This window comes from Aphelocoma coerulescens, chromosome 5, assembly GCF_041296385.1.
Source record: "Aphelocoma coerulescens isolate FSJ_1873_10779 chromosome 5, UR_Acoe_1.0, whole genome shotgun sequence".
NCBI lineage: Eukaryota > Metazoa > Chordata > Aves > Passeriformes > Corvidae > Aphelocoma > Aphelocoma coerulescens.
Window position 1 is genome coordinate 65,086,096 of NC_091019.1, and position 22,709 is coordinate 65,108,804.

Sequence of the window (22,709 nt, forward strand, 5' to 3'; positions counted from 1 at the left end):
AGTAGGATTGCAAACACACGTGGGGACCAAAGGCATAAACATTTTGGGGGGAGGTTCAGTTAAAGTCCCTTAGCACTGCATTGGAAAGCCCCATCCAGCAAGGTTTCTTTTCCATGCGACTCCCCAGTATTATTGAGAGGAGAAGGTTTCAGCTGGAGGAAAGGTTGAGAGCTGGGGTGTGTAAGAGCACAAGGGAAAGGAGGATACTAGTGAGAAGCTGTGGAAGAGCCACATATGGGGGTCCTGTGTGTAGATCTTGGGGCCCTGTGTCCCAAAGCAACAGACCCATCTTGTTCCAGGACATCTCATCTCACCTGGACCAAAGTGACACTCAACAGAGTCAGGGGGAATGCCCACATTGGTGGGCACAGCAAATGCTACCTGTCTTCAGCCAAAGATGGTTTCTGTACCATGACTTGCAGGGGACAGCTCTGTTTGGGATGGGCTTTCAGGAGTGCCTCAGAGGGAACTTCAAATGACACTGAAATCAAGTAGTGGTGTTCATCCTCTACATCTGCCTTGATTTTTGGTAATGCATTGAGTTAGACATCAAAGGAAACACAAGCTTTCAAAATGTTGTGTAGCAGAAGAGCAAAATGTAGCTTTGGATGATAAAACCCAAGACCAACATGGCTCCTGGGCCTCCTGACTCCCTGTCAGAGGCAGCAAAATCTCAGAGCAGCCCAGCACAGGTTGAAATGTGCTACCTTATGTGGGGCTTCATTATTTCTCTGTCCCCAGACCCGACTGCAGTGACACCTCTGGAGCTGGGCAGACCTCACCCCATGCCGAATTCCTTTCCGCTGAGGCGTGCCAGCAGCCCACCCCGCGCTCCAGATGTTGCTGCTCTCTGAGAAACAAGAGCTTAATAAGCCAGGCTCACCCTTCCTCCTGGGGTTAGCCCAAAGACAGTCAGAGATGGAAAATTGCTGCTCAGTACCATGAACAATGTGCTTGGTCAAAGAGCAGTGCCAGCACTTTGTCTTAATGGAAGAGAAAGCCGAGACGCACAGTGCAAAAATCTGAGCTGGCAGCAGCCAGCGACTTCAACATACATTGAAAACTATCCATGAAAGAGCACACTTAAACCAAGAGAAAAAGCCCTGAGGTATATTTAGACAAACTGAAAAGGAGCGAGGATTGGGGGGGGAAAAAGAGATTCTGTGTGGCTTTCATAGGTTACGTTTTTCCCAGTCTGTATTTCACTTGGGTTTCTTTCATTGGCTTATCACGAGCACACGCACCACAAAAACACTGCAAAAATAAATCTCCTGTTTTGCACGCACAGGACCCGGTTTTGCCATTGCCCAGAGGTGTTGGAGCTCTGCTCCTTTAGGATTTGGACAGACCCTGGATATTTTTGTGCTCAGCCCTGCGTGTTCACATGGTCACTGCTTTTGCTGTGCTAAGTGGCTCTACCGCTGGCTTGTTGTCTTGTTCCGTGCTTTGTTTTCCTGGCCTCCTCCTCCCACCCTTCTCAAATAGGAGACTTTCTTCCTTACAAAAGCCTGAAGAGTCAGGAAATACAACATCCCCCCGTTGTTGGGGTAGGGTGGCTCAGAACTGATGTTGTAACCTACCAGAAACAACATTGGGAAGGTGTCTAAGCCAAGATGTTCACCTGGGATCTCGTGTCCTGCTCTTGCACAACCGTCTTCCCAACATTCTGAGCCCTTTCCCCATTGGGATCCACGCAGCTCAGTCCCACTTCAGGTCCCAGCAGAGCTTGAGGCACTACAATGCTGCTCTTGGCCAGGCTGGCAAGTGCTCCTGGAACACTTGGTTGCAGGGAAGTCATCTGACGTTGGAATAAATGGGCTCCTCAGTGCTGGGATGGTGACCAAGACCGGAAGGGAGCACAGGGGACATCAGTCCGGATCCAGGCATTGTGTCCTTGGGTGCGATACCCTGCAGACACGGAGTGACAACATTTCTCCATGAAGAGTCTCATTAGCTACCAGGGCTGGGTTTTCGGTGAGCTGTTACTCAGTGGAAGGCACTGGAATCTGGCCCAGAATAACCTCCCTCCAATTTCTCCCTCCCTGGAGCTGCAGGAGCCTTTCTGCACCCCCATTCTGCATGGCCAAGCCCAGGTCCCCGGAGACCAGTCCTGTGCACATCCCGAGCTGAGCACCAGCCCATAAATCTTGCTGCTGGATCCAGGCAGTGAAATATGAACAAAGGAAACCACCATGCAGTGCGGGGGTAGGGTGGGGAATTGCTCTGGCACCCTCCTTGCTCGGAAAGAAGTGAGAAAACATGGCTTTGTGTTGCTGTTGTTGTAGTTGTTGTTTTATGGTTTCTACAGATGCTTCCAATAAAAGAATTGTGAAACTATTCCCATCGGTGGCCTGTCCTCTACCCGCAATAGTGACGGAGAAGTTTGCTGGATTTCCATCAGCAGAACAATTTGAGTGTGGACTCTACTGCTGCAAATTTAAGAAAGCTCTCAATTTGCTGCCTGCCAAGGAAACAGGTGATTTTTTATTTATTATTTTTGGACACTGGCAGGTGATGATGACGATCAACTTCAATTCAAATGCGTACATCTTAATACTTCTGTTATTATGATTTTTCCTTCCTGGTCTATGATTTGCTGATTATGTTTAATAATCAGTGTTAGTAATTAGTGTTCTGGGGCTTCAGCCATGACCTCTGTCTGCACTAATATTTGCAGTCTGCTGGTGTGCTCCACGGAATGGGATGAGAGCATGGCAGAGCAGTCACTGGAGAAGATATTGAGCGTGGATGTTGAGACTTTCTCAGCAATGGAGCAAAAGTGGTGTGGTTTGAAGACAGATCCTCCTCCAGAGTGAAGAGATTATATTTTATTTAGGAAGTAACTTCTTAAGCAAAGTGGACAACTGGCAAGCAAATGTTGGATGATACATTTAACTCATCAAATGCCATTCTTGGGCATGACCTTAGGAAACCAGTCCTGAGTTTGTTGTTTTCAAACAGAGTTTGGGCTTATCAAACCAACATTTAGGCATGCAATAGCTTTTTTGAGAAACATGACATTTTTCCCCGGTATTTTCTGCTCTAAATGCAGTCTTTTATAAGCGAAATGATGTTTTCCTTCTCTGCTCCCCCTGCCCATGCCTGGCTCTGAGGCTTCCAGTCCTTGATTATGCTGCTGCAGCTTCTTTAATGAGGTTGCAGAGACATCACCGGTATGGTAATGTCTTGGGTGGTGTGGAGCTCTGGAAGAGCTTGAGCAGCAAGGGCTGTGTCTGCAAAGGAGGGAAAATATCCTGGAAACATCCCAGCTCTGGCTCTGGGGCTGGACTGTTGCATGCAGAGCCAGAAATGAGACCGATCTCTGCTTGCTGGGAGAGAAGCAAACATGTGGTGCTTGGGGTTTGTCCCTCTCCATGAGTGCACGTGTGGTCTCCTACCCTGGCTCAGCAGACACGTGGCATCTGCTCAGCTCTTCGAAGGGCTGAGTCCTAAAATATTAAGAGAAGGTAAATAATGAAAAGAAAACAAAATTAAAAAAAAAAAAGAAAAGGAGAAGAAAGCCCAGTGGTCGCAGCGGGATCTGACAGGCTCATGCTGGAGTGGACATTAAGCAAATGGCTGTTCTTTACATCACAGGGCAGAAATATGAAAAATATGAAATATGTAGCAGGGCTGCATAAAAAGGAAAATGTAATAAGAGTAGGACAAAGAATGTCACATGTTCCAACCGCATCTGAACTTGGCAGCAGCAGCCCAGGGAAGCCCATGTAAATCCTAGGAGCATGTTAAAAGCATTTTCACCCCACAAAGACTGACACGCATGAAAAGTATCTTTTCAACAATGTCAATCAAGAGCCTGGAGAAATAATTTACTAATACACTGCCTTGCAGGGACACATGGCTGATGGGAACGGTGTTCACATCTTGGAATGGGAATTAATTCAGAATGGGTTTGTAACAGGGGCAGAGAGGTGTGAAGTTGTGTGAACAAGCTTGTGTGTCATTGCTGAATTTAAATATGGTGAGCAAAGAGAGAGATTTCATCAAGGGGCAAAAGGAAAACACAACGGCAGAAGGAAAGTGCAGGAAAATGAAGCAGAGACAATAAAATGTAACCCCAGACCAAGGGGTGCTGTGGAGAAAGCCTTAATGGAAAATGCTCTGGGTATTGTCTAAGTCACATGGAGAGGAAATTATTATCCAGGCGAGAAACCCAGTGCTGGTGTGTGCAAAGGGAAGCAGCTCAGTGCTGCAGCAGGAGTGGGGTTAGATTGGATTCGAGATTGTTCAGAACCTGCCCTGGCTCAACTGTGCCCAGAGGAGCAAATCTTCCTCGCAGAGAGGTTCCTCAGCTGAGCCCTGACTTCTGGAGGCAGCAGGGCCATCGGTCTCTCTCCTTGGCCTGTCCTTTGTGTATTGTAGACATGCCAAGATCTGCAAAGACTTAGCTACACTGGTATTTTTTCCCCTTGAAAAAATATACTTTCTAATTTATTGAATTAAGGGATACATGTTATTTTGCATTAAAGGGGATATGGTGAAACCTTAGCATGTTAATTTATTCATATTTAATTTGGCTGTTGCAGAAGGAAATACTACAATATCTTCCTGAAAAAAAATAATGTGTTTTGATTGATACTCAACTGATTTGAGGATACTCAAGGACAGGGCAAGGAATTTTAACATTTTTTTTTTTCCCATATAGGTTCCTGTCAGCTCCTGCAAGTTGAAAAATTTTGGTTTGGAAATATTTATGGAACCACTTCCCCCAAAGCTCTGTGGGGCGAAACCTGACCAGTGTGTGATCATGTCTAGGGATGAGGTCAATGCTGCAGGCAGGGTAGGTGGGAACTGTCTGTAGAAGAGGAAGAGCTGCTCCATCTTTATGATCACTCCTTTTACTTATGTGGAGTTCTGATAACCCTTAATAGTAAAAGTAAGTTCAGGCCATTTCTTCTCATCCTGTCCCCTGTTCCCTGGCAGCAGAACCCGATGCCCCCTGGCTGTACCCATGGAGTTGTGCAGAGCCACAAGGTCCCCCCTGAGCCTCCTTTGCTCCAGCCTGAGCCCCTTTCCCAGCTCCCTCAGCCACTCCTGGGGCTCCAGCCCCTTCCCCAGCTCCATTCCCTTTCCTGGACACACTCCCATCCCTCAATTTCTTGTCATGAGGGCCCCAGAACTGAATCCAGGATTCGAGGTGACTGCAGGGGGATGATCCTGTACCTTCCTGGCCTTTGGAATAGTGGCTAATTTCCTCCTTTGCTTTCTCCTGCATGTTAAACTCACCCCTGCCCCACGGAGCAGCCGTGCTGTGCCCCATTGCAGTGCCCAACGTGGAGCCTATTGGGACAGCTGCTGTCCCTCCCCACCACCCACCAAATGGCTGAATTCCCCAGCAAAGACAAAGACTTATTTATGCTCGCTCCTCTTAAAGTACATATATTTTAGTCCAGGAGGATTTGCCGGCAATAAAGTTTTCTTCTGAGATTCCTAAATCACGAGGTACTTAGGCTCTCCAGACCGTGATGCCCATGGACAATATTTGCACTGTAGCCTGACACATCTTCCTGCTTTAGAATAACAAAAAAACATGCAGCTGGGACCCGTTAGGCTGCGAGGACTTTAAATCCCCTGCCTTTTTTGGTTTTTTCTTTCCAGAGGGGCAGGTGCAGCTCAGATTATCTGCAAACTACTTGTTATTACTTAACAACATGGGCTTTAATGCAGTTAGAGATGTCTTTATTCATTCTTACACTCCTGAGTATTTTTGTGTAAACATTTTTCATCTGTGGCAAGCCAGTTTGTTTGTTGTGTTTTGTCATGTCAGAGCAGACGGTGATTAGACACTGAGATGAGACTACTAAATATTTTCAGATGTTTTCTATTTCCTCAGCGAAGAGCTGGATTTGAACCAAAGCTCTGAGGTGAAAGGGTGATGCGTAATATATTGAGACATCTGAAATAAAATAATGTAATGTTTTTAATATTTAAGAAGAAAAAGGCAGCAGTAAAACATTGTGGAAGGAGGAGAACATGAATACCTATATATTTTAATTTTAAATGCATGCAGATGTTGAATTCTAATCTGAGCATGTCAGAATTGAACTGTAACAAAGGCAAAAATGTGAGATCTGTTTTCTTGAATTGCTTCCATATTTTGGGCTCCAGATTTTTATTACATATAGCACTGCATCATCATATATTTATGTAAAGTGCCAGCATCCATTGACTTGGTGTATGCCTGATGGTTAACATGTAAAACACTTTACAGTGAGAAGTATATTCTTTCTCTCAGTATGTACAGTATATATCATATTATACAAGCCTGTGCCTTCTTACACAGTGGCAGGGCTCGTTTTCACTGCTTGGTACATCTGGTGTTTCTTTTGGACCCTTCTACCTCTTTTCTCAGTTCCAGAGGACTTTCCTGGTGAAGATCTCGGCCTGGGCTCACAAGAAGGGTCTGGGGCAGAGGGAAAGCTGTGCTTTTAAAGGGGGTGATAAATGCTGGAGAGCTGGCACAGACGGAAGATGCAGAAGCCAGGCATCACTTTGTCCCTTCTGATGCTGTGTCTGCAGCTGAGTGTCACTGGAAAATCCACCCAGGAGCCACAGGGTAGCAAAAGCTGGGAATGGAGGAGGCCTGGGAGCTCCCTGCTCTTCCCCAGCCAGTGCCAAACAGCAGGACTGGCTGGGGATGTGGGGGAATGATGCCTCCGCTCTGGGGCTGGGCATGCCTGCTTCCACACACCCGTGTTTCCACATTCCTGGATTTGTTCTGACCATGAATCCATGCTGTAAAACGTCTTTTTCCAGCACACCTGCCACCATGCTGGGGAGCCTGCCTTTTGCAGAGAGTCCATTTTAATGCAGAAAACTAAAAATGCAGAAGTCTAGAGATGAGAAGGGACTGCTTTAGGCAGAGTTACAGAAGGGGATCGGATGCGCCACAGGTAGGCTCCATTCTGGCAGCAGGAAAACCTGGGGCATTTTAGGAAATAATTGCACTGGTACCAGTGAAAGGCAGGGGTTCCTCAGCAGGGCTGCCTGTGCCTGCTGCAGAGGGCACAGCTCCAGCACAGGGCTAGGAATGGGTACAGGAAAGCCATCTTGGGAATTCCTGCTCTCAAGAGACCCGTCAGCCCCTTGCACCCATCCCAGAGGTGGGCACTGCTGCCTGTGTGGGCCAGGGTGGTGCTCCAAAGCCACTCTTCTGCTCAGGATGCCCCACAGCTCTCTGGGGGGGTCTACATCAGGCCTGCTTCCTTTTTTGGTTTCTTTTCTGGATTGCTTTTCTTCAATGAATAGACCGGGTTTTTTTTTAAAGCCCTTCTCACGCCTTCAGCTCCTGGAGTGAAACACGTGACCGCTCTTTGCTGATGTTTTTCCTAAAACAGTGATGTTTGTGGAACGTGTCTCGAAAGCTGCAGCCCTGGCTGGTCTTGGCTGCCAGCTGCTCTGTCCTGGGAGCCTCCAGCCCTGGAGCTGAGGTCCAGCAGCACAGCCCGAGCTGGGAGAGGGGGAGGGCGGCTCTGTGCCATGCTCAGGCTGCAGGTTTTGGCAGGGGAGTCTGCAGGTTTGTGGTAGTGTCAAATTCATGTCTGAGGCTAAAAGTTAATCAGAATAAACTGATTTTATTCCACCTGGTTTACTTAACTGACTCTCCGCAAACACTCTCCCAGGGTCATCCACCTTTTCCTCTCCTATCTGTGGATATTCCTGCTGGGTTGGAAACTCCCCTGGTCCAGCTGTTCTTGGTCATTCTCCCCATCCCTTGGAGGCAGCTCACTTAATGGGAGATGTCTTCAAAAAGCTATTCCAGGTTGTTCCGTGACAGGAGAGATGTACAGCACATGAGGAGGGATGTCCCTGGGAAGGTTTTGCATCTCAGGGTGTCCCCACAGAGGAGCCGTTTCCACCGAAGGCCTCACCCCACTGACGTAGCTGTGGGGAAATAGCAGAGATCATTTTCAGGATGGATTTTTTTTTCCTTCTCTGTCCCACTTCACCTCTTAATGGGTCCTTTTTGTTCAGGGGGTTTCCTTCCCCCTCTTAAAGCATCATGAGCTGGACTCAGGAGTGTTTTATTCTCTTTAATGGATGCTGTTAGGATGACAGATGAGTGTGGGATTTCTGACCTTTATTAGGGACTGGCAATATTATTAGGGATTCAGAACAAACAAAAGGACTATTCCAAAGGCCAGATTAATAAAAACCTCAATGTGCCTGACTCCTGACAGCAAATGAGGTGTTGGGAGTTTATGTGCTTGAAGTGAGCACCCATGTACCTTTGGTTTTCCTGCAGGGAAGGCTGATCGCCCGCTGTCTCCTGGGTGTTTGTGCTTGTTCCCTGTGCAGAGCAGGCAGAAACAGAGTGTGACAGCCCTAAAAAGATGTCCCTGGCTCTGGGAGCTCTGGATTTGTGCAAGAGTAAAACACCTGAACAATGAAGGAAGCCAGGATCAGAATCTGGCTCCTGTTTCTGACACCCCAAAAATACACTCAAGGCTGGATGGCAGAACTGGGATCTTCGTGCTCCAATTCCTGCAGGGGGAAGGGTCTGGGACTGCCTAACACAAATAGGTGTCCTCATCAAACTGTGTCATCTGATGCCAGGACCTTTTCCCATGAAGACAAAGCAGGACCCAGGCTCCCAAGTGATGCCAGCTTGGACACTGGTGGTCCTACCTCCCTCAGGAGCATTTGAATGCCCATACTCTTTGGTAAAAGTGATCCTGTTCCTCACATGCCAGTGCTTTTGCTCCTGAAGCTGGTGGGATTGCATTTTGAGGCCTCAGCAGGGAGGTCATTCCTCCAGCAGAGGTGCAGATGGAGCAGTGATGCCGAGGCACTGCTGGATGTGGAGCAGTGTTAGGTAGGACAGAGCTGCCTGAAGCCCTGAAGATGCTGGTGGACCTGGCCTGTTCAGAAAGGCTTCTCACAGGCTCAGCATTGGTTATTTTCTGTTTTATCCACAATTTTCTAAGACTTTTGGAGCTGCAAACAGTTTGGCTCTGACCCCATGATCTTAGCTCATACAAAACTCTCATTGACGCCAATAATTTTCCAGCCCGTCATTCCCAGTGACAGCAGCAGTTTTGTCTGGGCAGGAGCTCTGCCATGAGGGCACATACATTTTCCAGGGTTTTCTCAGGTAAAGGTTTTATTTTTCTAATTCTTTCCCCCTGGTAGGTGCTGAGCTGTCAGAATCACAGCCATGCAGAATTCCAGCTTAGTTAAAACAATATCCTAAAGGTTGCAAAGCCGTGCTGCTTGCCAAGAGCGAAAGTTGAATGTTCCACTCTCCTCACTTGACTATATTTAGTTCGGGATCCTAATGAAGTCTTTCTTTGTGTAATTTCATGTCTACAGGGCAACTGTGAGAGAGGACTTCCTAATTCTGTCAGGATGCTGGCAGCCCTTGTGCTGGGACAGTGTGTCCTCTGGGCCTCTGCTGCATGGCTCTTGTACAGTACTGGATTGTGCCCTCTGTGCTACTGCGGAGATCCTGTGGCATTATTCTTTATTTTCCCTTTTCCTCTCTTTCTCCTTTTTTTTTCCTCCTCTATGAAAGGAACGTGTGTGTACTGCAGCAGGTTAATTGCTGGTTGTTTTCCTGCAGATATTTGATAATAACGCTGCCTGGTGATGGTGGGTTCAACCAGAGTATTTTGAAGGGTCGTTTGGGATGAAAGCACCCTTCCTTTTCTGGTGTCCAAATGAGCGAGCATGGCATAGTGAAACACCACATGAAGATGCAGGAGATCCTCTCCATGCTCCTCAGCTGTAGGACCAAGCCGTGGATGACCATGGGGTGAAAGAGAATCACAGAATCATTTAGGGCAGAAAAGACCTCCAAGGTCTCCGAGTCCAACCTTTAACTGATCACCACCGTATCAACTAAACCACTGAGTGCCACCTCCAGTCATTTCTTGAACACCTCCGGAGATGGTGAGTTCAGCCCTTCCCCAGGCAGCCCTTTCAAATGCCTGACAACCCTTACAGTGAAGAAATTCCTCCTGATGCCCAACCTGAATCTTCCATGGCAGAGCTTGAGGCCATTCCCTCTCATCTTGTCCCCTGTTCCCTGGGAGCAGACCCCGATCCCCCCTGGCTGCACCCTCCTTCAGGGAGTTGTGGAGACCCAGAAGGTCCCCCCTGAGCCTCCTTTTCTCCAGGCTGAGCCCCTTTCCCAGCTCCCTCAGCTGCTCCTCAGAGGACTGACTCTCCATCCTCTTCCCCAGCTGCATCAAGTCTTGGGTCACTCACTGCCCCATCATGCAGCACATTCGTGCCTTTCCCTGCCCTCCTCTGCACACAGCTGAGGATTTGAGGATTTGCCTTCTTCCTCACATCCATGTTACATCACCACAACATGACAAAAAAGATATAGAGAAATGTAAAAAAATCTTATCTCTGGGATTCTGTTGAGGTTTCTCAGCAGGAGGATGAGGCTGTGATGGAGATCTGCCATGTGGATTCCCAGGAAATGCCAGCTCCCCAGGGCAAAAACCCTGGAAATCCATGGAGGAAAAGGCCATTCATGAGCTTGTTTTGCACTTGTATTCCAGCAGAAGTGCAGGGCTGGGCAGCCTGCTGTTCATCAGCCTCCTGGATATTCATCTGAGTCCCCAGCTGGCAGTAAATGTATTGTCGGATATCCCTCTAAAGTCATGTAAGTTATTGCTTTCTTGGAGTGCTTTTTATACCTGTGTGTATTTTTTTCTCCCCGTTCCAGCATCTTACAAAGCTCTCTTCAGAGACGCTCGGCACTGCTAAATATAGCTTTTGCAAAATTCCAGTACACGTCTTCACTTGGCACATGAAAATTAGTTAACAGACTGTCATGAGACCTTTCTGTGCTCTCCCACTGTTCTCACTCCCACGACACCTGACGTGGAGCACACGGGCTCGCGAGCGGCCTTGGCTTTGCTCCGTGACTCGCCATTAATCAGGATGAGGAACGGCCTTCCCAGTTCATAAATCCAAGCTAAACTCCATTTCCCACATTTTCTGTCAAAGGGACATCAGCAGGCTGTTTGTATTAATCCATGCCCTCTCCAACCTCGTGGTAGGGGAGGTGAGATGTGGCTGTGGGGGGCTCTGGGGTATTGACAAACACGTTTCCACCTTCAGTCCCAGACCTGTTCTCCCTCCACGGTCTCTGAGTCGCACACGTAGCCCTCGAGCACAGATTATTCAGTCACTGAAACCACAAACTAAATATTTGGGCTTCCAGCACATTAAGTAAACATGTCCTATCTACACCCCAGCTGCCAGGAGAGATGCTGAATTTGGGGATGAGCTCGCTGCATTAAAATTCCTAAATATCCATGATCACTTAACTGGGGATTTCTGTAAATAGCTGTAGCTGCTGAGCAGTGGTATGAAATTAAATCATAGGGAACAATAGTGATTTAAGTGGCATTTCTGGCTTTTTATGGGAAAGGGAGGGGAGCAGAGGGAATGTTTCACAGCAAAAATCATAAAGATGGTTAATTCTCCCTCGGTACCTCCAGTGCCTTGGAAAAGAACACAGAAGCTGTGCTCTTCTCCCTCAAAAGTTCAGTGCACTGATGGAAAAACCCAGGGCAAAACTAGAGTGGAAGAAATGTTGATAGAGGGAGTCAGCAGGAATTAGTAACTGTGGCTGTTGTGCACGGTAGAAGCTCTTTGTTAGGTTGCTATCACAGAGGATTGATTAACACTTGGGATGGACAAACACAGAAACGAGGTGGTGAAACCCAAATGTTTTCTGCAGCAGCTGAGCACGGCACTGGTTTGTGGAGGATCCCTCCCCACTGCTATCTCACCTCTGCTTCTTTGGCATCCCAATCACTGAGCTCTTTTTCCCACCCACCACTTTCCAGGTGGAGCTTTAGCTGGATTACTTTCAACATTTCTCCGAGTGCCTGGGGCTTTACCAAGATACTCCCAGGGACTCTGCCCAGCCTTCATGGAAAATGTGTGGTGTCACTCCACCAGCAGTCGGGGAGGTCGGATGCTCTGCCTGGTGCTCAGCATCCATTGCACCACACACACCTCGTGCCTTGCCAAGGTGCACATGTGCCTTTCCCCACTCTGGGTGAATCACCTTTAGGGTTTCCTTTAGAGGAGAATATTATTAGGGGTGAAATCTTATAAAAAGAAAAAAAAAAGCAACGAGATAAATTCTGCACTCTGCCATGCTTGGAGAGTTAACAACATTGTCTGAATTTCGAGATATATCTGATTGTGGATATCACATATGTCTGATCAGCCTCTTCTCTTTTCTCTTCTCTTCTCTTCTCTTCTCTTCTCTTCTCTTCTCTTCTCTTCTCTTCTCTTCTCTTCTCTTCTCTTCTCTTCTCTTCTCTTTCTAGTCTAGTCTCTCATATCACAAACACAAATAGGCTAGATTGCAAAATCTGGCTGATATGTACTCAGTGCAGGGTTGTGAAGCTATTCACCAACATTTTTTGGACCACAGAACACTGCTGTCCATGTATCCCTCTACACTCAGTGGGGGCCAGGTTGGGATTCAGAGCTGAGATTGAAATCAGTTGTTTTTAAAGTCGCTGTTCTGGTCCATTGATCCCCCTGACCTGCAGGCCACAGACTGCCACCACTTTGGCACCCATGGGGCCACAAAGGACAAGGAATCCAGGTTTGGAGGTTCAGCATTCCCCTCCCCTCAGCTGTAAAATGAAGCTGCCAACAAAAGCACCTCTGCATAGCACATCCCTGAGATGGAGAAGGCAGTGGGAGCCCTTGGGCAGCTCCAGAGCTGCCTCTTGGACTCCAGAGCACTGGGAGAGGGAGCAGGGAACACAACAATCAACAATCCACATTATCCTTCCCACAGAACAGTCCAGCTGGGCTCCAGAGCAGCACATCTGCATGCACACCATGGTATTTAATGCCTCAGCACTGAAATAAAGGCATTATCTTACTAAGATGCTTTTCTTCGTCATTCTGTAGTGGCTGGGTGCTCTCCCCTCATACAGAATCATTTCAGAGCTTTAAGGGGAAAAGCATCAAGAAAAGCACATCTTTGTAGGGAGATTTCTAAGCCATTTATCTCCCAGGAGGGTAAAAAAAGTGGAGATACTTTGTATCTGGGAACTCTTAAATTCATATTTATACGCATTTCCCCTGGGGCAGGATTTATTGTTAAATAACAATAGGGGAACAGCATGATTTCAGCGAAGACATTTGGGCTAGTGAATGTTGGAGTGAATTCTGCTTCAGCATTACTATTCAAAGTCAGAGCTGCTTTTTAATTGCTTTAAAAGTACATCCTGAGCAGAAATGTCCCAGCCCAGGCACTGCTTCTCAGTGGCACCATGCCAGTCCATCTTGCTTTGCTGCAACCAAAGGCCTGTGTTGTGTGAGCTCTTGAAATCTTCATTTTAGTAATAAAAAAACTCTGGCAGAGAAGGAAAACACAGTATCTGAGGGCTTAGAGCATTTCAAAATTGTATGAAACTGCTGGGTATTTGAAGTTATCTTCTCCTTTCTGCTTTTCCTGGTTATTGCCGACTGACCCGGTGTGGGATGGTGCTGGCTGATTCCCACCTGCTGGAGTGTGCTGGGTACCACTCGGGATGGAGGGTCCCTGTGGATCCCACCCTGCTGGCAGTGGGGCACAACACCTGCTGGAATTGCTCCTGTGGTGATCTGACAAAGCAGTCTGCCCTCACCACCCAGTGGGTATTCAATTAAATGTGAGGAATCTCCCTTGTCATGGCAGAGGACTTGTTTTACATGTCCTGTTCCAGCAGTTGCTTCTGCAAATGTGGCCTCCTCTCCTCCCTTTCCCTCTGCCTGCTTCCCAGTGCTGAGGTGCCCATGAGCTCCCCACAACAGCAGGATTTGTACCCTCAGTTCTCAGAGTTGTCCCACCTCCCCTCTGTAAGTGGTATTTGTGTCCCAGCCTGCAGCAAAACCCTCTGTGCACATCCCTGCTCTTGGAGATCCAGCCCTTTTCTTTCCACCAGGAAAATACCTTCCATGTAGTTCCAAGGCTTATTTAAAGAGTTAAATCTCTGTGTGTCCCTAGTACTGGGAAAAGGACAAGGAAACCTGACCAGGCAGGTACTGATTTATCCCAAGCTCTATCCTTTCTGTGCTATACCTGCTCAGGGCACAGCGATGTGGAGATCCATGCTGAGCAAATTTCCATCTCCCATGAAGAAGGCCTTTAGGGTCTTTGGCATCATGGCAACGCTCCAACACCCATGAGCCCTCTCAGGGAAGCAGCTGGAGACCTTTCTCCTGGAAAAGCCCACAGGAAAACCAGCGAAGAAACCCAAAGTAGGAGTTGGTCTCAGCTGTACTCTTTGCACGTTGTCCTTCAGTTGCTTCCCATGAGCAGCATCCAGCGATGGCCTCCCATCCCTACTGCGGCTGCTCCGGCCGCCGCTCTGGCACACACGGCAGCTTGTGCTGCTGTCCGAGTGCCAAAGGGAACGTCTAATGGGGTATTGTTTGTGTGTGTTCCTGAGATGGAAGTGATTAACATAAAATACGTAAAAGGATCATGTCAGGAATTCTCTCCAGAGCTGCACGGTTAGCGGGCCCGCTCTGGTTCGCATTACAGGATTACAGCATGTTCCATAACTGCTCCGTGTTGGACACAGATTTGGGGCTCTTTCTGCAGTGTTTACAAACATGGATGGGAGCTGAGTGAAAAATGCAGCCAACTGCTCATGGATTTATGGACCTCTATTCCATCAACACACACACACACATAAGGATATTTACGTTGCCTTCGTATCACGGCAGATACCAGAGGGTCCTTAAATAACCCCGCAGGGCCAAGCAGCTCATCCACACTTCAGATGCAGGCAAACAACCTTGGAAAAGCTTGGCAGTTCTTCTTGTTCTCAACTGATAGACATGCTCTTCATCAAGAGCCTGGAAATGTTGCTCCTTTGAGCTCCAGACTAATTCAAGACCTAAAATATGTGGAAAAGAACTGCGCTGAGCTGGTGGGAAACTCAGGCAATCTGAGGCATTGGAGCCAGTGAAGCTGCTAAAGCATGAGGTAACGTTCAGGCTCAGATCTCCAAAGCCTGATCTGTTTGTCAGCACGGCTACATTGACTCTTGCCTCGTGATCCTCTTGCACAAAGAGCCCAGGTACATCTCCCTCCCTTTCCATGCTGTGGAAGTGGGTTCAGTGGAGAACCACTAAAATAGGGGGGGGGGGGGGGGCGGGGGGGAAGGAAGAAAAGAAAAACAAATCCAAACCCCAAAAGTTTCTGTTGTGAAAATGTCAGAATAACTGTCCTGGGGCTAATTTCCCTCTGGATGTAGCTTTATTGATGTCAGCCTGGAAATGAAAGGCCTGATTCACCCCTGCACTGCAGCAATTTTAAGCTGAGGCTTCTGGGAAAGATACAGTGGTGTTAAAGTGATGTAGGAGAATGAGATAACAGCCTGGTGGATGACTGAACCAGTGTCAATGGACTCACATCAAGATTTGTCTTCCCCACTGAAGGCTCTGGGGAGTGGTAACCAAAGTGTGCAAAGCACAGCCCTTGTTGGGTGGTTTATTTTGCCCTGCTTGTGTCTGAGGCTCACTGCCTCAAAGTAGCCAGACCAGGATTTGGTGGACTTGCAGGTGACCCTCATGTCTGAATGAGGGGGGCATTTCTGGAACAAGCCCCATGCTCCCATTCTCCTCTACCTTGACCAGACTGGCACCTGTTGGAGAGAAATTGATGTTCTTCATCATGAAATCTCTTTCATGCTTCTCTCTGCTTCTACCACTTCTCTCAATCCTGCAAGCTTGCCTTCACTTTGTCCAACTCTAACTTTCACATGGGACCTACTCCTTTTCCAGTTCTACTGCTCCAGAAAAATCCAGCTGGCTCTGCTGCTGACTTTCCAGCCACAAAAGGCTCAGAGAGGAAGCTCACTCCTCAACTGACCAAAATCCATTTTTGTTCCCGCTACATTTCTCTGCTTTTTTCTCTGTTGAATGCCAAGGGTAATGTAGCTCTGCCTCCACTGTTGTCCATATTGTGCATCATCTTCTCCTGGTCATCTCAGTGCCCTCTCATCCATGGTCAATTTTTGTAGACTTTCTGCAGAACATCCCCAACGGGGTGGGATTCCCCCATTCCCACAGCTAAAGCTCTCATCCAGGATCTCATTTCTTGTCCTGGCTTCTGCAATACCCTTTCAACTGGTCTCCGTAAGAAGCTCTCAATAGCTTAAAAAATTTACTGTCTACTTCTTTTTAAACCTCTGCTTTTGTGGATGTGGCAAGTTTCATCCCATTATTTACCTGTCATCATCTGTTGCCAGTCCTCTTGATCAGCCTTTCTGCAGTGCCCAGCACAACAGGCCCAATGACCATCAGAACACAAGCAGCCAGTGGTAGTAAAGGAAAATCTGTAGTGGTTTCCATGGCAAAGATGTGAAGAAAAAATTCTGTTCCTCTGCACCAAGCTCAGCGAAACACGAGGATGCTGGAAAGGATCCTGATTCTGCCTTAACTTCCAGCAAATCCCTCCCCAGCTTCCACAGTGATTTCATCCCTCTAAGTTAAAGGGCTCTGCATCTCATTTACTTTCCCTCCTTTTATTTATTTTATAATTGACTTTTTGAACTTCTGCCTGAATTGGAGCCAAAGCTGAGAGTGATTTAATTCCAGCAGGATGCGAAGGCCTGGACCTTCCCCACTGACTTTAGAGTGATGTTCAGACAGTTAAAGGGAGCCATCTCCAGAGTAATATCCCCATCCTTGGGAGAGCAGTACAGTGAGGAAGTGGATCTTCTTCATTGCTGGTGTCCAGGAGACACAGTATTGCCCACCAGTCCACACAGCAGTGCCCTCAGATGGGTAAATAACTGCATTTTCTTAATTCTTATTCATCAGCTTATCAAACACTTTCTTGGCCTCTTCCTTTTTACTAAGATAAATTTTGGGGGAACAGGGTCACTGGTTGCTTTCTGATCTGTGAGGGAAGCAGAGAAGGAGCCTGAATGTTGAGTTGAAGAAAAGATGGAGCTTTTGCTTGTGTGGATTTCAGGGTCAACTGGATTTTAAAATAGTTGAGATAGATGCTAAATCTTCTTAAATCCACCAATATGAATGGTTCTACCTTGGTAATCCATAATGGTTTCTCTGTTTTGGGAGTATTAGCAAAAACGGGAGTGAGCACATAAAGACAGAAGTTTTAGATGATCTAAATACAGTATTCTTTCATTTTGCAGAACTGTGGCTCACTTCAAGACTGATACAAATCAAGCAGAGCTGATGTGTGAGAGCTGGAGGCCATGTACCTGTTTGAAAAACCAAATGGGCTGAAAAGCACGTACTTGCTTCTTTTGTAAGAAATTGTTCTAATGTGTAGGGAAAAGATCCACAAGTGAAACCCCGCAGCAAACAGTGCATTTTCATGTGCCATGTTTCTTAAGTGGAGATGAGTGAGTTTCCTACCGGTGGAAAGCAGGTCTGCAGAGAATTACAAGGCACTACCTCGAGATACGTCCCCTGTAAATCAAAAGAGAGGAGTTACCGAGGTGCTATTGAAAGGAAGGTGCCTGAGTGGTGTAACCAGCTTGTGGAAGTCGGTCACGACCATTTACAGCAGCTCTGGATGTGACCCAAAGCCATTTTTTGGCTCCTTTCCGAAATTAAGCACTTCCGATGAGCCGGAGGAAAGCTCAGGCCAGATTTTATCTAATGTGGGACACAAAGGGTCTGATCCTCACCTGCTGGAAATGGGAGTAATGCCACTGACTCACACGGAGCTCCCAGTTCTGGGAACGCGGCCCGAACTACTCATTTTAGTCCAGGACTGTTGGCAAAACACGACATTCACCCCCAAATTGCGAGGAGCTCGCTACCAGTCAGCGAGTTTCCAGCGCAGCTACTTTGGCCCCATCACACGCTGCTAATCTCTTCAATGATTTATGTGCTCTTTTAAGTTTGAATCCTCTCTCTGTCATGAACCTTCCTCACTAGCAAGTTGACAGTTTAAATTAGTGTTTAGACATGGCTTTCATAATGTCAGCTTTTGTTTTGTCTCAGTCATCTGTTGGAATTCCTTCCATTGTATCTGAAGTGACTCATGACAATAAATGACTTCTTTCTTCTTTTGTTCTTAATCGGGGAAGAATGGAATGAACCATGCAATATTTGTAAAAGAGCAGTCTTAATTAGTCCTCAGCTGTAGCTAAAGATGCTTGTCTTGTCTCTTTAGCATATTAATGCAGGAAGCCATGCGTTCACGTGGGCAATTGCCATGTTCCTGAAAAGCCTTGTTACAAGCCAAATTCTCCAGCGTAAAGGTATTCCCCGGCCCCGCTGCTGCGCTGAGCCCTGCCAAATGAGGAGCCTGTGCCCCGGGGCTTTGTGTGAGGCTGCTCAGGCCTGCGAGGAGAAAAACGGGCACACTTTGGAGTGACTCATCTCAAGGATTGGGTTTCTTTTTTGTTTTGTGCCTCTTAAAGGTATAAACTCTCTGAGCCGAAAGCTGGAGCTTCATCTCAAAACCTCGCAGCTGCTGCCTGTGCCTTTCCCTGCTCCCCAGGGGGTGATGTTCACTGATTATGGACCTCAAAACTTTCTTTGCAAGGTTGAAGTGTCTCAAATACCCTCGTGCTGATGAAAGGATTTGGGTGGGAATGTGTTAATATTTTGCACAAAATTATTAGTGGTCTCTTTCAGGGACAAAATACATTTTTTGTGCAGAAATGCAAAAGGCTGTATCTGGTACTGCTGAAGTTGCTGTGACCATGTCATCCTTAATACACTCCTGGATCCAGTGAATGGCAACAGCTTTCTCCATCTTCTTCTGCTTTCTGTTTGTCATTTGGGAGGAGAAAATTGATTCTGTAAGGAAGTGTGGGAAAATGGCATTCCCAGCTCGCCTCCCTGTTTGCTGAGAACTCTCCTAGTCCATGTAGGGCCATGTCCACCATGCCAAGTTGTGCAGCAATTGTGACACTCAGCTAAATTAAAGTTTAGGTTGAGAGCTGGCTTCTCCCTGATTGTGTCTTGAAAAAGGGCTGGAATGTGGGTTTGGGGATGTGTTTGTAGCTGTCACTGGATTGCAGCCACCGAGTCTCCTTTCCCAGTAAGTATCCTTGCCTTGCAACCTGGTTTACCCAGTGGTCTGGCACTGTGGCTTGCAGCCTTGTGTTACTGGTAAGGGGTTAGGCTCCCATTTGATGACATACTTCCCATCCATCCATATTTCTCTCCAGTTTTATGCTTCATTCCCACATAATGAAGAATTCTGGGTACATCCCTTAGAGCCTACTGAGGTGCTTCCTATTTTAGCTCATTGAAGATGCTGACACAGAGGAAGACACAACTGTAGAGGGTCAGCAGGAGATGTCTAAGAAGATGGAGAGCCAAAAGTAGTTACCAGGAACCGATTTCCTCAAGATCCTCCCTCCTAGAGAAGACAGTTGTGTTTTGCAGGTTCTGACCCAAAGCTGGTGCTTTTTGGAGAAGGAAAAGTGAAGCATGGACAAAAAAGGCTGTGATGAGAACACTGGTGAGGTGCTGTTTGCTGTGCACAACAACAGCCTCACTGGGCCCAGAAACATATGAATAACACCATGAATTCTTCTGTGCCAGTACATGGTGCTCTTTAGTTTAATTGTCTGTTTAAATATGCATACAGCTATTTTTCTTTTGCCCAGACCTTGTAACAAAACCAAATGTCTTAATGAACACAAGGAGAAAGCGAGCAGCTGGAGAAGGACATTGAGATGTACAAACCCAGCAAAGTCCTGGGGAAATCATTGCAACTTTATTTAGAGTACTTTCAAAAGTAAGTTGCTCCTCTGGAACAGGACTGAAATAAGTGCTGTGCTGCTTTTCCTCTGTGCTCCAAAGAAATCCATGTTCCCTGTCGGGGCTGTGGTCTTGTACAGTCTCCAAAAATATTCATACAATTCATGGTGAGCTCTGCTGGACTGTGCTGTCACCAGGTTCATAACAACCATGGTCTTCTCTCCAGCTCTACCCCCCACCTCTTGCTAAGGAAGATTTGGCAGAGCAGTTTTAGGGAAGCAAAGGTTCACTGGGAGAAGTGGTGCCATTTATTGGCCTACTTGGTAAAACTCAAGAAAACAGATCATGTCTGGGACACAAATCTTTCTGCAGGTGCAGTAAGGTTTTAGGCAAGTGCCCAAACCAACCTTGGAAATCCAGGTTTTTGCAGGCTCAGATATTCTGGAAGTATAAAGTTATGCCTCAGAGCAGACTTTGGACAAGAGCTTTATTTTTAATATACCGAGATTGTCTGCTCTCTGTCCATCTAACATCTCGCAGTGAATTTCTAAGAAAATTGCAAAATTGCAATGGCAAGGCCAGGGTGTAAGAGCAAAGGATGAGTTCTTTTCTTGTAAGAGAGCTGTCACATCGTTATTGACTCCAAACAAATACTTTTTACTTGCACAACCTCGCAAATCTCTGCTGTGATGGTGTATGCCTGCTCTTCCCTAAAGCAGGAATTGTCAAAGGACAGAAATTCACTAATACTGCTTTTTCCTACAGCATCATCAAACATGTTCTTAACTTGTCATCAGCTGAGGTCAGCTTTTCCTTCCCTCTCTGTTTACACTGGATTGGGACGAGCAGGTCCTGACCACGATCAAAGCCTCAGGGCTATTGTAGCATAGAGATAGTTCAGACTTCTGCTGGGAAAGCTATCCAAGGGGTTTATCAGTTTGGCACTGTGTTAATGTGGCTGGGATTTCACAGAAAAACTGGCAGATTTGGATGCCTTTGAAATGTAGAGGAAGATGGGGCTGATCATATGGAAAGACTTCCAACCCTCCGGCAAAACCAGATAGTTCTGCAAGGGCCTCTTAACCAGCACTTCATTACAACTTTCCCATTGGCCTCAAACTCAATGTTAACCTTGGCCCTGGTGCAGAGAATATTGACTTCCAGGGTCAATAAATCTTAATATGGATCAAATTGGAAGTCATGTTTACTTACTTTATAACTCCTTTCCAGTGCAATTACTCTTTACACAATGCATTCTGCACATTTTTCTTCCTCTTCTTCACCATTTTGAGGCACGTTACTCTTCCAACAAGAGCCTGGGCTTTCCAACTTCGGACTTTTCTCCGAAGTTTTCTGTCGCAGCCACTTTGATTTTTGTGTTATTTATCTCCTCCTACAAAAGGCAAACTTTGCTTTGTTTTGGTTTTTTTTGCACCGGCCCTAGCACGGATCCGTGTCCAACGACTGCCTCCTGGCGTAGCCGCGCCGCTCGTCCAGGAACGGTGCGCGGTTGCGTGGGATGCCGGAACCACAAAAGGTTGTTCAGATTTCCAGGATTCCGAGCCGTGTCGCTGAACCACACGACCTCTCCTGCAGTCATTTTCTGCACTCAGCTTTCTAGTACTGTGCACTTTCCTCTTTGTTTATATCAGCCAATACCTACAGAATTTTAATGAGCGTACAGTGAGTTGCCTGTGCATGGCAGGGTGTGTGCTGTTCCCGTAATGAGGCATGTATAGAGCCCGGGGCTATGGAGGCAAGGAGCCAAAGGATGTTATTATTGCCCTTATAAATTGTTTTCAAAATAAATAAGATACAGAATGTTTCACTTCGAAGGGCAAAAAAAAAAAAAAACCCATGAAGATTTGTGCTCTGCGTACTGACCCGGGGTGGGGGTGGGAGCAGGAAAGAGGAGGAAAAAGGGTGGGTTGATCTGTAGCCTTTTGATTTGAGTCACTGCTGTTGAGCACATGTGAACTCAGTGTACACGTGTTGCTGGGGCTCCAGCCAGGCCCAGATGTGTCCAGGATCACAGAATCATGAAGTGGGTTGGGTTGGACTTCAAAAAACATCTATTTCCAGCCCCTCTGCTGTGGTATCTCAGCAGAGACACCTTCCACCATCCCAGGTTGCTCCAAGCCCCGTTCAGCCTGGCTTTGGACACTTCCAGGGATGGGGCAGCCACAGCTTCTCTGGGCAACCTGTGCCAAGGCCTCACCAGCCTCACAGGGAAGAATTCCTTCCCAATATCCAGCCTAAACCAATCCAATCCTTCAGTTCAAAGCCATTCCCCCTTGTCTTATCAAAGATGTGGAGAACTATTGGGGGTCTACTTGCTGCAGAGAGCAAAGCTTACAGAGGGAGGGTCCAGCACATCTTTCGTTCTGTTATTCCCATGAATCCATCCTGGACCATGCTCTGTAACTGTGTACTCAGGAGCTGAGATGGGGAAAGTGGTGCTCTTCACTCAGAAGGATCTGCCTGTGCCCTCATTGCTGGTGTCCTGAGGGACTGATTGAGCTGGATCCATCCTTTAGGGATCCTGTACAGGATTCCTGCCTTCTGCTCCTTCACTGCCATGGTGTGAAGGTGACCAGGTCTGTCACTTGTGCAGTGAAGACAGAGAAAGTCTTGTATCCTACCTGCAAAAATGAGGATGAAATAGCGTCCCTTGGAAAGCAGAAAGGTCCTTGTTCCAGGACAGGTCAGATCAGTAAGAGACATCCAGTCAGCCTGGCAGGAGGTGCTTGTGATGAAAGCAATTCCTATCATAGAAGTGCTCTGCCTCAGTTGCAAAGTATTCAGGTTTGGCCTTTAGGAGGAGATGAACCCCAGCTGCTGAAAAGAGGTAATTTAAAGAGGAGATAAATACATGGGAGGCTGCTCAGTGCATGGCTGCACTGTGGCTTTCAGGTCTGGGTCCACCAAAGAACAGGCAGATCCATGGCTCAGCCTTTGTGGAGCAGCTGATTTGGAGAGCAAGGCCTGTCCTATGCTACAGCTGA

At 47.1% G+C, this 22,709-nt stretch overlaps 1 long non-coding RNA gene across 2 annotated transcripts in view; it reads left to right on the top strand.

Moving 5' to 3' along the window:
- Positions 1-18,906, top strand: part of LOC138110932 (uncharacterized) — a 37,448-nt gene extending 18,542 nt beyond the window's left edge. Inside the window, exons 2-5 of one of the 2 annotated variants that reach the window (XR_011151165.1) lie at positions 2,309-2,476; positions 9,584-9,912; positions 10,533-10,636; positions 17,169-18,906. This is a non-coding gene — a long non-coding RNA (uncharacterized lncRNA). The remainder of the gene's footprint in view (positions 1-2,308; positions 2,477-9,583; positions 9,913-10,532; positions 10,637-17,168) is intronic. The other variant, XR_011151166.1, reaches the window with a different exon arrangement.
- Positions 18,907-22,709: the final 3,803 nt, after the last annotated feature.